A 15,794-nucleotide genomic window follows, 5' to 3' on the forward strand; every position below is an offset into this window, starting at 1 on the left:
TGTCACTGCGCTTCACTATTAATTCCTTTGTGGCATGATGAGCTAATGTTCACATGTATAGATAGATTTTAGACTTCTATTAAGAGTTCTAATCCAGCCATTAACAAAGTGTTACTGACTGTTTTTGGTACACTATTTTATGTGTACTTATTGGCTACATAGTGTTATGATCCAACATTTTCCTTCTTTTGTCATAAGCTTCTTTGTTCCTTCCACCATCTCTTCCCTGTCACTATCCCTTCTGTAACGTTATTGTTCCACTGCTGCATTTGTGCAATGTTTGGCACGAGGCAACAAATGCAACTAAGGCTAAATGGAAGTACACTGCTTATGGTAACAGTTTGTGATTTTATTGCTATTGGCTGTATTTCTCCGTTGCACTACTCACTGCTGTGCTTAGCTATGTATATTACATAAAATATACTTTTCAACAAACTGAAGAGTTAGATTTACAGATTACAGTGGTCAATACGGCAATGAAGATGAATATATACATTCACGATTACTGAAATCTGCTGTCAAATATTGACTGTCAGAAGTATGACTTTCTGTATGGTGTGCATAGATAATACTCAGGTATAAATGTTTTTCTTAAAACGCTCTAAAGGTTTGAATCAGAATTTTTTGTCTGCCTCCTGTGGCTGTAAATGATGGCTCCACCTTTCCTTATCACATCATCAGCCTGTGCTATATTAATGTGCCTGCTCCCTAATGCCAATCTTTGCTCGAAAGTCAGCGCAAAGCAACGCAGAGTGCTGCTAATTCCCATTCTAAGTTCAAGATATGATTATGCATGCGCTAATAATTTGACATCATCAGCACAATTCAGCTTTCTAGAGCTGTACTCAAAATGTAACATACAAAAAAGAAAATTAAATAATTATTGTTTTAGGTTGTACGAAGTTTGCATGTCTGTATTCATTTTGTTAACAGGTTATTTTGATTATTTTGATTTCAGAATGAGGTTGACTCAATTAATTCAGTCATTTAATGTATTATGTATTAAATGTATTAAATTATTTAATGTATTAAATAATGCTCTACAGTGTTTACACTTGCAGCTGTGTTACAAGTTTGGTTAACATATTCTCACATAATCCATCAATGTTATTCTACGCTATACTGTCCTATATTTGACTTGCATGTATGTCTTGTCAATGTACATAATGCAAATCTGAAACAATAAAAGTGTGCAATCATCCTGCCATGAAGTTGCAGGTATGTTTGACTGATAAGCCATTGGTTTACAACAATGAATGTCTGTGGCATACCATAATGTGAAACATGTCAGTGCTCTCCACAATAATGCAATGTACATGAAGGACCATATCTACATGTTAGGAGAGAAGTATGTAATTACATGTGACAATCATAGTGATATTACACTGGATTGCGTACACATATACATTTGTTACACAATCTATCCATGAGGGATGTGGGTACAAAACTAAGGGTGAATTTGTATTTTGTGATCCACGTATCCAAAGTACATCTGAACAGAGTAAGAGAAGTACTTTACTTTTTTGTGAAGTGGAAGACCGTTCCAAGATATGGTATGTCTGTGATATATACTTATCCTTCCAGCATGTTCTAGTTATGTTACAAAAGAGATTGAGATCCCTTGAGCAGGTGTTCTGGTACCACTGGACTTGTGGATATGTAATAGGTCTGAAATGGAGTGACTGTTGAGGCTCTGTATGAAAGGCAGATATTGCTTCTTAGAATCTTGTATGATACCAAGGAGAGGGACAATACTGTCATACTGTCTACATTGTTTTTGTGATTTAGGCACCATATTCCACTCAGTATAAAGCAAAGTACTTCAATTACTCATTCAAATATAATTTTGATGAATGGATGGGAAACCTCAAATTTACTCTGGTATACGAGTAGCACCAATGTCCCCTCAAAGAAAGGAGCAACAAGTAAATGTCCCAAAATATCCTCGCTCTGCCTGCCACTGGGTTATTCACACACAAGATGTATGTCTAAAAACTGCCATGAGAATGTTAGGCTAGGCTTCTTAAGATCCTCTCAGATCAATAACCAAGTAAGTACCTATTAATCTATGAAACTGTATTTATTAATTGCATACTGATCCTTTCCATTGCTTTACAGATGACTCTGGTCAGGCTTATAGGTCTTTCATTACCCAGGTCCACTGATGCCCCACTTTAATGCAAGCATATCATTGTTGTTGTTTTCCATTCACTTGGCACAAGGCCTCTTTGAAGGCTACATAAGCAGTGGCTTGGCTTTGTATATTGCTTTGATGACTTGTTATTGGGTGATTTGAGGGGAGAGCATAGATGCAGTTGTGTGATCAGGGAATACAGGAGGGAAAAGAGGATGAAATTTGAAAAAAATTGTGTCCACAAGCAGACAGGTCCTTTTGGTCTGAGTATGTGATATCCTTTTACTATTAGCTCTGCACAGTGATAGGCATTGTTTCTAAGATTTCTGACATAGCTAAAGAAGGCTTTTTGTTATCTTTTGCCAGAGCGGCTAATTTTACCTCATACCTGGCTTTGGTTGATTTGATGAGACTCCAGATGGCTTTGTTAAGTTTAACAAAATTGTTATTGGCATCTTGGAATTAAATTTATTTTTGTGTGGAATTAAGTTTAGCTTTTATTATAGGGTCTGTTTATATTAGATTTCTACCACAGGGCTTTATTTTTAAATCTGGCATTGTATTTATTTCTGAGGGAGTCAGATGCATCTATGCAGCTATTTACATGTTCACGGAAATTGGCAGTGAAGTATTCTGTATAAGCAGTGGGGTCGTCAAAATGGAAGGGGCTTTTGAATTTACACAGGTCATCACTCAGTTTTAATAGATTAGCCTTGGCTTAATTTCTGAATACTGAGCTATTGGAAGATACTATTATGAGCCAAATGTCATAAAGTGCAAAAGTGGAAAGACCAAACTTTTCTATGTGGTAAAAAAATCAGTTATCATTCAGACAGAAAAAAAGCAGGACAACAGAAGATTTTTTATCTCAAGTCAGCCCACCCTGCTTTAAGAAGCTACAGATTTTGTACACATTTACTTGATATTGCAAAGAAGACATTACATAGTAAATATGTTGACTTGTTATCTATTTATTTAGTTTTTTACATTGATACAAGGGCCTTTTTCATGAACAGCCTGACCAACAAACAAGTAATTATTCTTCATAGAAACCAAGCTAACATAGAATCTAGCTCAGTATGCTTGTTGCAAAAACATTCCTTTTTATTTAGTAAAAGCAATGATATTACTAGAATAATGGAAGTTAATGTCATAATTTTACTTGCCTAACATTAATTTAAAAGCTAATTTCAGTGTTTGCATTAATGTGTATTTGAAGGGTCTAAATTTATTACTTAATTGAAACCAATTACAACTTCATATTAGTCGCAAAGCAATATATACAGCATGTGTCACAGTGGGGTCATGTGTGCCTAGCTGAAGGTTGAGGCTGTTCCCTCCTATGGAAAACAGTTAATTAACTAAAACAGTAATTAATATTACCTGGCATGTATACATTTGAATATGATACTCAGTGGTGACTGAAGATAACGTTTTCAAAGGATACTGTTAAAATGTGATTATTACGACTGAATGTACAGTATCTTAATTATGAAGTTTGATATGTTGTTACTGTACTTCTAGTACAGTTAATCATTTTAGTATGCTTTGTTTAACTGAGATACTCAAACTGATTGGAATTTATTGTAATTGGAAGACCAAGAAGGAAAACTCCAGCACTTCATATGTATTTCACCCACCTAACTGATCTTCTCATGCATGAACTTCTTTACCTTAATATATCAGCGGCAGCCATCACTCTTTGCAAATCATTTATTTGGGACCACCTATTGCTCATACAAGCGACCTGACTTCTAGCCACCAAAGCATTCTCACTTTTTTGCAATCTACCTTTCTTCCAGCCCCATTCTACTGCAAATTTAATTCATTAAATCCTTCTGCTGTACTCTGGACTACTTGACAGAATGGCTCCCAGGTAGATTAACAACACAATGACATTTCAAATAATTTCAGAATGAGGTACAAACCACTGATGTATAAGCAATTTAAATAGCTAAAATGTGAAGTAGCAGAGATAATGCAATGTTCATTAAACATGCTGTAAAAGCTGGAACATCTCAGTTAACTCTGAACCTCTAAACATTAAAAATCATAGCAGAAGGTCAGAAAGAGAAGTACTTTCTTACTTTTCAGTATAGTCTTCAGGTAAGAGACCATATAAAGTAATAATTGTTTGTGTAATCTTAGTTTAGTTATTTAATAGTGTATAGAGCCTTAAATAACCCAAAGAGTATCAAACACCCAACGAAAGGTCTAACAGTATATAGAAAATCGATAAACCTAAGAAAAGCAAGACAAAGTCGGTCAAAATAGGAAAAATAAATAGCTAAAAGGTATACACCACTATGAATAATCACAATAAAACAACATAAGAGGTTCACTTGATTTTAGCCAAAAGGCTGAAAGGCCTTCCACAGTAAGATTTTGCAAAGAAGCTGGCACTAGAAACCAAAAGTTAATTAAACAGACCCTACGACTTCTTTACTGAAGCACAAACAACCAGAGGTAGAGACAGACCTGGAATAAAAAAATGCTGTAGCTGTCTTTATATTGATGGATGTAGGAGAGCATTCTGTGAAGCACAATGGGTACATAAAACAGAAACAGCTTCCCTACTCTTAGCTGAGTGTAAAATGGATGAGATTTTTAACTGACAGAGTACAATTTCCCAGTGTTAAACTCCCAAATGGTTGTTGCCCTTTGGAAAATCACTACTGGTATGGTTTTTACTTGTATTTTGGCAGTGATTCAATTTCTGTGTGCTCCTTATTTTTTCTCTATGATTGAGCAACTATTGAGTTGGTAGATATGAGTAGGGGGATAGAATGCAGCTGTTATGTGGGGAGTGCACAGCAGCTTGTCCCTCTGCTAAAAACACTTTTTTTAGTTTTGGGTTTCATTAAAACTTTGACCAGTGTATTTCTTCTGGGTGAAACTTTAGGGGAGGTAATTCTCATGAAATGTAGTGAAACCAATGTAAGCGCAATATTAAGAAACAGCTAATTCAGGCTATTAGAGACCAGTTCCTCACTGTCTAATCTAGAGTCAAGAAACAATAAAGATGAAGTAAGCAGTAGCACATGGAAAGGAAACATTGCCAAGAAAAGAAACAAAAGCAGAGAGAAAGAGAGCTATAGAGCACAAGAAATACATTATATTTGTTATTAAGCATTACTGGGCAAAGTTTTATGGTAATTACAGCCTCAGAGCAGTTCATAAAACTTTAAATGTTCACAGGAAATGTCAACAGTTTTGTCCATTTAGTCATGACCACCTTAACAGAATTATTTATATACAGTACTTAATCATTATTTATAAATTCTTATTTGAAGAGTATTATTCTACTATAATTATCCCCCAAAACAGATAGCCTAACTTTAAGTTCACAGTACGTCACAAAATGAATGCTGACAAACTCTACTTAAGCAATAACCCAAGCCTGGGTGTGGGTAATGCTTGATTTACCCATGGTTGGTGTGGTTTGGTCACGAGAGTGAAGCCCGAGTAGCCAAACAAAGACAACCGTGGGTAAATCCAGCATTACCCACACCCAGAAGTGGGTTATTGCTATTATACAATGACATGAAAAAAAATACTTACGGTTCTTAAATAATGGCATTGTATAATGCCTCCGTGCTGCCCTTCCGCAGCTATCCGGTATTCTGTGTCAGTTCTGATATACTGCACATGTGTATGCTTATGCAGTACATCAGAGCTGTGTGTGGAAGCAACGGATAAAGGAAGATCTCCGTTGCTTTTTTTTAAGCTATCTTGCTATGTTAAACCCGTTTAACATAGCAAGATTACAGCAACGGAGCTATTCAATTCTCCGTTGCTGTCTAAAAAAAAAAAAACACTTATACTAATGGAAAAAGTCTGGGCGATCGGACCTTTTTCCATTAGAATAAGTCTGATTTACAATGGGCACACTGACCAATCAGCATGCACGTTTTGGAATATTGATGGGAGGTCATTGTATAATTTCAATTAATTCCATTTGTAAGGAGGACTTGTCAGCCATCATTAACCACTTTACAATCTAATTTGAAAAGGGAGGGGGTTTAAAGGGGACATCAGTTCCCTTTGCTAAGAGAATTAACAGCAAGATTAAGAGTAAAACAATTTTCCATAGTTGACTGAGGTTATGCTTACTGATGCACAAATTCTCCATTCTAAAAGCCATGCAAGTACAGTGGCAATCATATTTACAATGCATTTTAGGTGGGGGTGGTTATTGTAAAATTTTGATGACAGAAGTTGTATATTTTCTTAGATATAGAAATGTCAACAGTAGTACACTTTATCAGATGTGTGAAATTTATAACTGCTCTTTTAAAAAGGTGCAGCTGTATATATTATAATGTAACAGAGTTCACACTCATTGTTGCCTCTCACACTGCATTACCTCATGTTAAAATAGAAACCTCTTGTGTGCTAAACAGACTGGTTTAAAAGAGAGAGAAAAAAAATCTGTTTTGCTTTGAAAACATTAACCTCTTAGGAGTACTGAGCAATTACTGGTGATCTTTCTTTTCTGTTTGGACTTCTGTTTGGATATGGAAAACCTATAAGATGCAGAGGAAGCTGAATAAGGGTGGCTGTCTTTTCATATTTATTTATTCTGCATTATAGATTTGATAAACTGCATTCAAACTTAAAGCAGTAAAGCATTTTTACAGGGACTTTTGAGAGAAAAAGTACAGCCTTCTTTCACAGAGAGGGTAAATTAAAAGTAAATATTTAGATGCAGTTAGAGTTATACTGTTGCCAACTATCTCTTTAAAATATGTTCTTTATTTTTTTCTGTGCAATCAATTAATTGGCTTGTAGTTTTAGTTGCTTTTTTTCTATGCTTTTAATTAATTTTATCGTAAGTAATGTATTTCCTTTATTTCTTTATTCATTTGTAAATGTTGTAGCTGCTGTCTTTTTAATCAGTTTATAAGGGATAGGTCATGACACTGGTGAGACTGTTGGTATCCACATTTTTTGCTGATAGACAGGCTATAAGCAACTAAATTTAATATAGTGGAGGGGCAGAGCCTAGATGGCCAACTGAGAGCAGTGAATTTTGAGAGCTCCATAAACTAGTATAATAATATAGGAAAATGTTATTATTTTTAAGTTTAAATCATCAGAAATCTATAGATAAACTAATAAACTACATAAATATCAATTTTGGTGGAGATATGCAAAACTTTTCCTGTCAAGTAACTTGGAGATATATTGAGTCACTGAATATGAACAACTCAAGGAATTCTCACCCAAATGCTGCTTTGAAAAAAGAACTGCAATTGATGACATCTGCCTTACAGGAATTATCTTTGAAGATGGATGGCTTTAAAAATGACGTAGAAAACCTCAAATTAAATTCTCAAAAACAGACTGATACTCTTAAGGAACTATTACAGCAACACCATTCAAAAATAACAAATATAAAGACTTCTCTAAATGACATTGAAGGGAGACTCAAAGAGGAAGAATTCCAAAAAGAATTTCTGCTTAAACAGAATACATGGCTGGTTAACAAAATAGATGACTTAGAAAACAGGGAAAGGAGAAACAACATAAGGATCTTTGGTATGCCTGAAAAGACTGAAGGTGAAGACATTATTTCATTTTTAACAACCTGGATTCCTGAATTTTTAGACTTGAAAGACGGACTTTCATTTGGAATTGAAAGGGTGCATAGAGCACAGAGGAAACCTGCTTCTAACTCAACAAATACTCCACCTAGATCCATAGTTATAAGATTTCTTTCATTTCTGGACAAGGAACTAATATTAAAATCTGCTTGGAGAAAATCACCCTTAAAATACAATCAAAGCCCGATAAGGTTTGACAATGATTATTATTCCAGAATACTAGAACAAATGAAAAACGTCTGGCCAATAATAAAACTGTTGAAACAAAACAACATTAAAGCGCAGCTGGCCTTTCCAGCCAAGAGAAAAATACTTTTTGCCAATGAGATGAGACCTTTAATGACTTAGAAGAAGCTACTATATTCATCAAAAACAACAACATAGTGTCTATCCCAGAAGAAATGGAATTGATGGCCCCTACTCTTAAAAGAATAAAAGAAACAAATCATTGGACTGATGCTAGAAAGAAGAAGAAACAAAAAACTGATTCCAAGATAGCTGTCCCAAAAAATAACTCTTACAACTACATCTCTCAAAGTATCGATTGATATGGTACATCACTTGTCATCTGCTTTTATTTAATAAAGAAGGGTTACTTAAACAACTGAGAAACAGTAATGATTTATTTAGAATGTTCAAGGAGTCCAATAATTCTTCACAAACAAAGGTAGGTCAAGATGGGTTACTATTTACATTATATATAAGCCAAACAAAGCAACATACAATACAGACACAGATGTTTCTATTCCCCGACTTGTACTCAGTGAATACTTATCTTGTTCATTTTTTATTGATTTTACTTATAATAACTTAAGTAATTAATTAACTAATTCAACAAGGTACCATTCATCAGAGTTCAGACTCAAATGGAACACATTAACATCATATATAATAGCAGTAACAGTAGAGTGTTTTGAAAAAAAATGCTGTCATGGAGACTAATGCCTTCTTCAGTTAAAGTATGATTTAGAAATGTTATGTATATCCTGGTTAAATAATAGTAGCAAGCTCTTTGTACAAATGTCATCATTATTCTGTCTAAATATAGTTAATATCAATTATGGCAGGTATCACAGCTAAAAGTGCTGTTTGATCAATCCTGATATGGTGTACGTGGATGCAGCTGTGTCTGGCAGTTAGTACAGATGTCATTGTTATTCTGTTTAAACATAGTTGGTGTCAATTGTGGCAGATATCATGGCTCTGAGTGCTGCTTAGTTGGTCCTGATATGGTGGGCGTGGATGCAGCCGTGTCTGGCAGCTAGTGCAGGTGTCATTATTATTCTGTTTAAACATAATTGATATCAATTATGGCAGGTATCATGGCTTTGAGTGCTGTTTGATTAAGCCTGACATGGTGTATGTGGATGCAGCTGTGTTTGGCAGCTGTTATATGTTGCCATTTTCGTCTCCGGGAAGCTGTGAGTTGTGGCTTGTGATTGAGGTTTACTGACGCTTGTAAATTAGGAAGAGACATTTGGTGTTTTAGCCTGGATCCAGGGGAAGGGGGTGACAGAGTGACCATAATGCTTAACGGTTCTGAGGAGCCTCCAACATAATTCTCGGCAATGGCGTTTTTAGTTTAAAAAAAAAAAAAATATATATATATATATATATATATATATATATATATATATATATATATATAAGGGCTATTTTAAACCAGATGTACACATATTGATGGTCTCCCAACACTTCGTTTAGCTCATTAAGTTGATTCTTTATAAAAAAATTAAATACTAAGCACAATTTTTTATTTAAAATGTATTTTGGTCCAAACACATTAAGGACTTACATAAGAGTGGAAGTCTGAGCTATTGTGAAAGACTAAGAGCACTTGGTCTTGTGCAGTACCCTTTGCAATGGTCTGGGAGGTGAGCTTACTCAGACGTGTTGGGCATATGGGGATAGCTGATTCTAGGAGCGTTTGGGGTTGCTGGGAAGTGCTAGAGAATCATTGGATTTCCTTCATGGAAATATCTGTGGGAATGGAGGGTGTGTTGAGTGGTTTGCTGGTAGAGTGGCCACTGCATGGAATGGGCTGGTAAAATGGAACAGGACAAATATTGGTTTGGATATTTAAGAACAGCCTGGAAACACACCACATGAATTAGTGAATGGTATTCTTGCAAAACTGGATGAGCATTATTGCCTGGGCTTGAAGTACTGATATGTGTGTATGTAAGGATAGAAATATACATATAACTAATAAGAAACTAGAAGGGTCTCATAATTTAAAGTCTATGGACTGTATAAACATGCTTGGAAGGAGCTAATAATAAGAATAAACGTTACAGCTTGTGGTCTCTCAAATAACTAAGCGACAGCCAAAAAAAAAAAAAAAAAAAATCCACACACACACACACACACACACACACACACACACACACACACACACACACACACACACACACACACACACACACACACACACTAGTTATGTAATGTATGATTTTAGTAAATCTAGACATAAAATATGCATGTCCTCCCTGTGGTCACGTGGGGTTCCTCCGGGTGCTCCGGTTTCCTCCCACATCTCAAAGATACACTGTAGATGGATTGGACACTCTAAATTGGCCCTAGGTATGAATGTGTGCATGTGTGTGCCTTCCTTGGAAGGTTGGGCTCCGGGCTGGCAATTCGATTCCGTAAAACTCTACTGCCAATCATGAGCGGACAGGTGATCCACTGTGGCTACTCCTAACCAGGAAAAGCTGAAAGAAGAAGAAAAAGAAGAGACATAAAATATATAATCATTATATAAGATGAAGCAGTCTGCTGAATTTAGATAATAAAGACAGGATTTAATAACACGGGCTTGTGTATAATAACACTACTGTTTTAACTTGTTATAAATGGCATACACTACATTGAACATCAAGGAGAAGCATGATGATTTTCTTATATAAGTAAATATGCATAACAAGTCATGTAATTGCTTTAAGTTGAATTGTAGTTTTTGTAACCCATCTTGACCATATATAATACTTAAGTGGTTACCAAGATAACTAATGTTTTATACATGACATCAAACTGACAAAGCTGTTCAAGAGAAACAATAGAAGCCTGAACTTGAAATGTCACCGAATCCGAATGTAACAATCATATTCTGAGCACATAGTATTAAATTGACAATAGATGCTTAGTTTAATAACATGGGCTTGAGTATAAATAACACTACTGTTTTAACTTGTCATAAATGACATACACTATACTGAACATCAAGGGGAAGCATGATTATTTTCTCATATAAGTTGTTGTTGCTGTGTCTTTTGGCTTATCCCAGTTAGGGGTCGCCACAGCGGAACTCCGGTCCGGTAATGTTTGGTAGTGGATTTTTATGTGCCGAGTTACCAGCCCTGATGCACAACCTTCGACGAAGCCACGCCCATTCACGCATGTCTCCACACAGAAGATGTTCTAGCTGAGAATTGAACGGGACAACGTCTTGCTGTGAGGTGACAACACTACCGCAGCACCACTACCGCGGGTAAGTAAATGTGCATAATTTATTTTATTTATTTTTTTAAATTTTACATTTCTTGACTGGGATAGTCCAACTTGGAGAAACGCTCCAAAGTCATATAATTGCTTTAACTTGAATTGTGGTTTTGTAACACATCTTGACCATACATAATACTTACGCTGTTACCAAGGTAACTAATGTTTTATACATGACATTAAACTGACAAAGTTGTTCAAGGGAAACAATAGAAGCCTGAACTAGGAATGTCACAGAATGTAACAATCATATTCTGAACAAATAGTATTAAATTGACAATAATCACTCAGTTTAACCTTTGCTTATTCTACAAAATAGAATATTGCCATTTAAATCTAAAAATGTTCAGTATATGCCATAAAATGGCAATTTATGAAAATGGAAAGGGAACTTGTAATCATTAATCACAGTAAGTGAATTTGTTGTTTTTAACCTATAATTTTACTCATTTTATAATAAGAAATGACAGATATGAAAATCCTTATGTGTAGGAAATGGGGGGAAGAGGGATGCACTGATAATTAAAATGCACTAACTTTCATCAATGTTTACATAAAACAAATGTGATGCTTTAAGTAAGTTAGCAACAAACAAAGTGATTCCTTAAATGCTGGCAAATAATGAAATACAACTTCTGAGATATCCAGTAAAATACATTGTATTATAAACATTAGGTATAAATATTATTACCATCTATTTATATTAAGTAATAAGTTTTGAAAGACTTCATCAATAAAGGTGAATATGTTAAATAACTGTGTGCTATAATCTTTTACTGAGGTTTTATATATGATACATCCTACTTTACAATGATTGAATTGCTTGTCATCTATCTTTCATGTAAATATTATTTGCTTATAAAATAAGTAGACATAAAATAAGTAGACATTTACATTGTATTAGAATTCTGTCTAGTCAACAATAGTACTATATCTGTTCAAAATAATATAAATATTGCTTATTCCTATTACAAATATTCTCCATATGATAATTCAATGTATGGAGCTCAGATGTTCTGGATTGTCGAGGTATGAGTGATAATCTGATGGATTTAGGTTTATCCATCAGCTTAGAAATTATTTTCATTCTATGGCTAGTGCGGACCTTTGTTTTGTTAACATTTATTAATTTAACTTTTTATTTCACAAAAACATTTTTAGTATGCCTGATCAAAACATTACTTTATTGGTAAACACTCAAAGTATAAAACTGATAATTTCCTTTAAAAGCTCAAACATATACTTTATAGTCATCAGAGAAAAATGTTTAATAGTCACAATAAAACAAAAAATACATAGTCTAAATAACCTAAGATGGATTTAACTTTATTATCTTTAAATACCAATGGCTTAAACAATCCTAGCAAGAGATCAAATCTATTGAAATATTTAAAACTGGACAAAGCACAAATTGTCTTCCTTCAAGAAACTCATTTCAAAACAAATGACAATTACAAATGGAATTCTAAGGAATATATGATATTGGCACAATCCACTTATAAGACAAAGAAAAAAGGGGTAACAATTTTATGGAAAACAAATGTGATTAACCCAGAAATCATTTATAAGTATGAAGATAAAGAAGGCCTTATGGCATTAGTAATAGTTAAATATAATAACAGAGTATGGACCCTAGCCGATCTATACTGGTTCCCAGGCATTGGAACAGGAACTGTTAAAAAACACTTGGATTTCATTTCCAATAATTATAAAGGCAACCTAATATTAGGAGGAGATGTTAACTGTATATTTGATATTTCTGAAACTACAAATAAAAGACCACTGCATACATCTGCTGTATCAAAAGCTTTAAACAAGTGGGTAGAATAATTTCATCTTGTAGATACGTTCAAATTTAAAGAAGATAAATCTTCGTTGTTTTCCCATCAAGATCACAGATTTGGTACCCAAACTAGAATAGATAAAATATTTGCTGCCCATGACTTACACTCTAAAATCATTAATTTCTCAGTCACTACCTGCCCCTTTTCAGACCACAGTTCATTGATACTAAAACTTCAAAATGGGTACAAACCACTAATCTTTAACTCCAGAATTCCAGCATATATAACTAAAATTAAAGAGTTCAAACCCTGGTTATTGTCTGAATTACAGTTCTTCTTAGATATTAATTACACCACAGAGATGAATAAAATAATGATATAGGACTCATTAAAAGCTTACATATATGGTAAAACCCTAACTTGGTATAAAAAAATCAGAGAATGGGATTCTGAATTATTAGATCTACAATCCAAACTTTTGTCAGAAAAGCTAAACAATATCAAAAACATTTGGAGATGAAAAAGAAAGTAGAAGTATTAAACAATAAATAGAATGAAATTCTAACACATAAAACTACTCTAGCTTTAAAAAAACTAAAAATTAATACCTTGGCCACATAATTTATCCACAAGAATCAAAATACAATCAAAAGTTAATAACATTAAAAGTATCGTCCATGAAAAGAAAGGGGAAAATGTCTCAGATATAGGTGACATTCTTGATGGCTATAGAAATCACTATATGGAACATTTCCAAAAAGAAAATATACATATTGATCAATTAAATCTAGATGAAAAATGTTCTAATATATAAAAAAATACCAGAAAATTTAAAACTAGATCTGCAAGCACCCATATCCTACAAAGAAATTGCAGATACAATAAAAGAGGGGAAAAATAATAAAGCTCCAGGAATAGATGGCATAATTATGGAAATATATAGGCTTTTTCCTTCAAAGATACTATCCCTCTTCCATAAAACTCTATTAAAAATTCAGTCACATGCTTTAAAACTACCCTCTTGGAGATATTCCTTAATCACACCAATCCTAAAGGAAAACATATTCCCAAATCTCTGTACCTCATATAGATGCATATCATTATTAAATAGGTTCATAGGTTCATACTAGGCTATCTGCCCTAGGGCATTTATAAGCCTAGCCAGAGTGTGTTTGGCTTTCGCCACCCATTTTAAATTAATTTTGCTATGCCTTTTTTTGAGGTTAGTATACTGTGCCTCTGTCTAACAGTGACACAGAAGTGATAGCCGGGGTAAACCTACGATCTCCCATCCACTCATCAAGATTCCTCTTGAAGAGAGTCAATGTGGGACTCTGCCTAACCTGGACTGGGATTTTATTCCAGAGTGAAGGGAGCCTCTGGGTTATGAATCTGTCCCTCCAGCATGTCCTATTTATTTCATTGCTGAGGTTCAAGTCTCTCGAGCACATAGCTCGATGGGATTTGGATTTTCTGAGGTGCAGCATGTCCATTAATTCCGGGTTGGACATGGCTTTATACGTCAGGCACAGATCGCCTCTGAGCAGGCGGTATGCCACTGAGTAGAGCTGTAGTTTCTTTAACCGGGCAGCATATGGCATCTGTTTGAGCCCTTTGATCCTCTTGGTGAGGTACTTTTGGGGTCTTTCCAGTTGCTGCAGGTGTCTGGTAAGGTACATCCCAAAGGGGCATTGTACTCAATTATGGGCCTGATGAGGGATGAGTAAAGAGGCACGATGACCTCTCCTGATCTAGATGTGAATCCCTTCATGATTAGGTGGGCTATATAAAATGTATTCTAACCACTTTGGCCACGTGGTTGTCAAATGAGAGATTGCTATCAACTTGGGTCCCCAGGTCCTTAATGACTTCTTCTGTACTTAATGGATTACCACCTATGTGGTAATTTGTGGCACTTTGTTTTGCCAAAGGGGATGACTATACACTTTTTGGCGTTTAGCTTGAGGCCATGGCTCTGGCACCAGTTGTCTGTTTCTATGAGGCCCTTTTGGAGGATGCTTGTGTCGGCTGGAGAGTTGATTATGGCGCCCAGTTTGCAGTCATCTGCGAACTTGGTCAGCCACAGTCCTTCCGTGTTGGCCTGTACCGAGAAATATATACCGAACAAGAGAGGTCCCAGGACTGAGCCTTGTGGGATGCCACTTGTAACTGGTTTGGAGTCTGACATGGCTCCAGCAATTCTAACCATGTGGGTTCTGTCCTTGAGCCAGTTTGCAACCCATCTAGTGACATAGGGGTTTATATTTAAGCTGGTGAGCTTATCTATAATGCCCGAGTGGGGTATTGTATCGAAGGCTTTGCGAGGTCCAGGTAGGCTGTGTGGACCACCTTCCCCTCGTCAATGGCCTTGGTGACTGTTTCAAAGAAATTGACCAGGTTTAAGAGGCAGGATCTGCCCTTAACAAAGCCAAACTGGGTAGGATCCAGTGTCTGTAGGTCCCCAATATTTTATTTATGAGGTCCATGATGATCCTTTCCATAGCTTTGCAGACCAAGCTAGTCAGGCTTATGGGGCGATAGTTTCCAGGATCCATTGAGGCACCACCTATGTGGAGAGGGACCACTGTTGCTGTACGCCACTCTTTGGGTACATATCCTGTAGTAAGGCTAAGATTGAACAGTAGTTTTATGTTTGGGTTTAGCTCTTCTTGGAGTTCATGTAGGATGCAGCCTGGGACACCATCTGGTCCCATTGATGCTGTGTTTTTTGCTTTGGAGAGGGCGGCTCTTACCTGAGCATCTGAGATG

The sequence above is a fragment of the Protopterus annectens genome, chromosome 5.part1 (genome assembly GCF_019279795.1).
Source record: "Protopterus annectens isolate FY-2018-M chromosome 5.part1, PAN1.0, whole genome shotgun sequence".
NCBI lineage: Eukaryota > Metazoa > Chordata > Ceratodontiformes > Protopteridae > Protopterus > Protopterus annectens.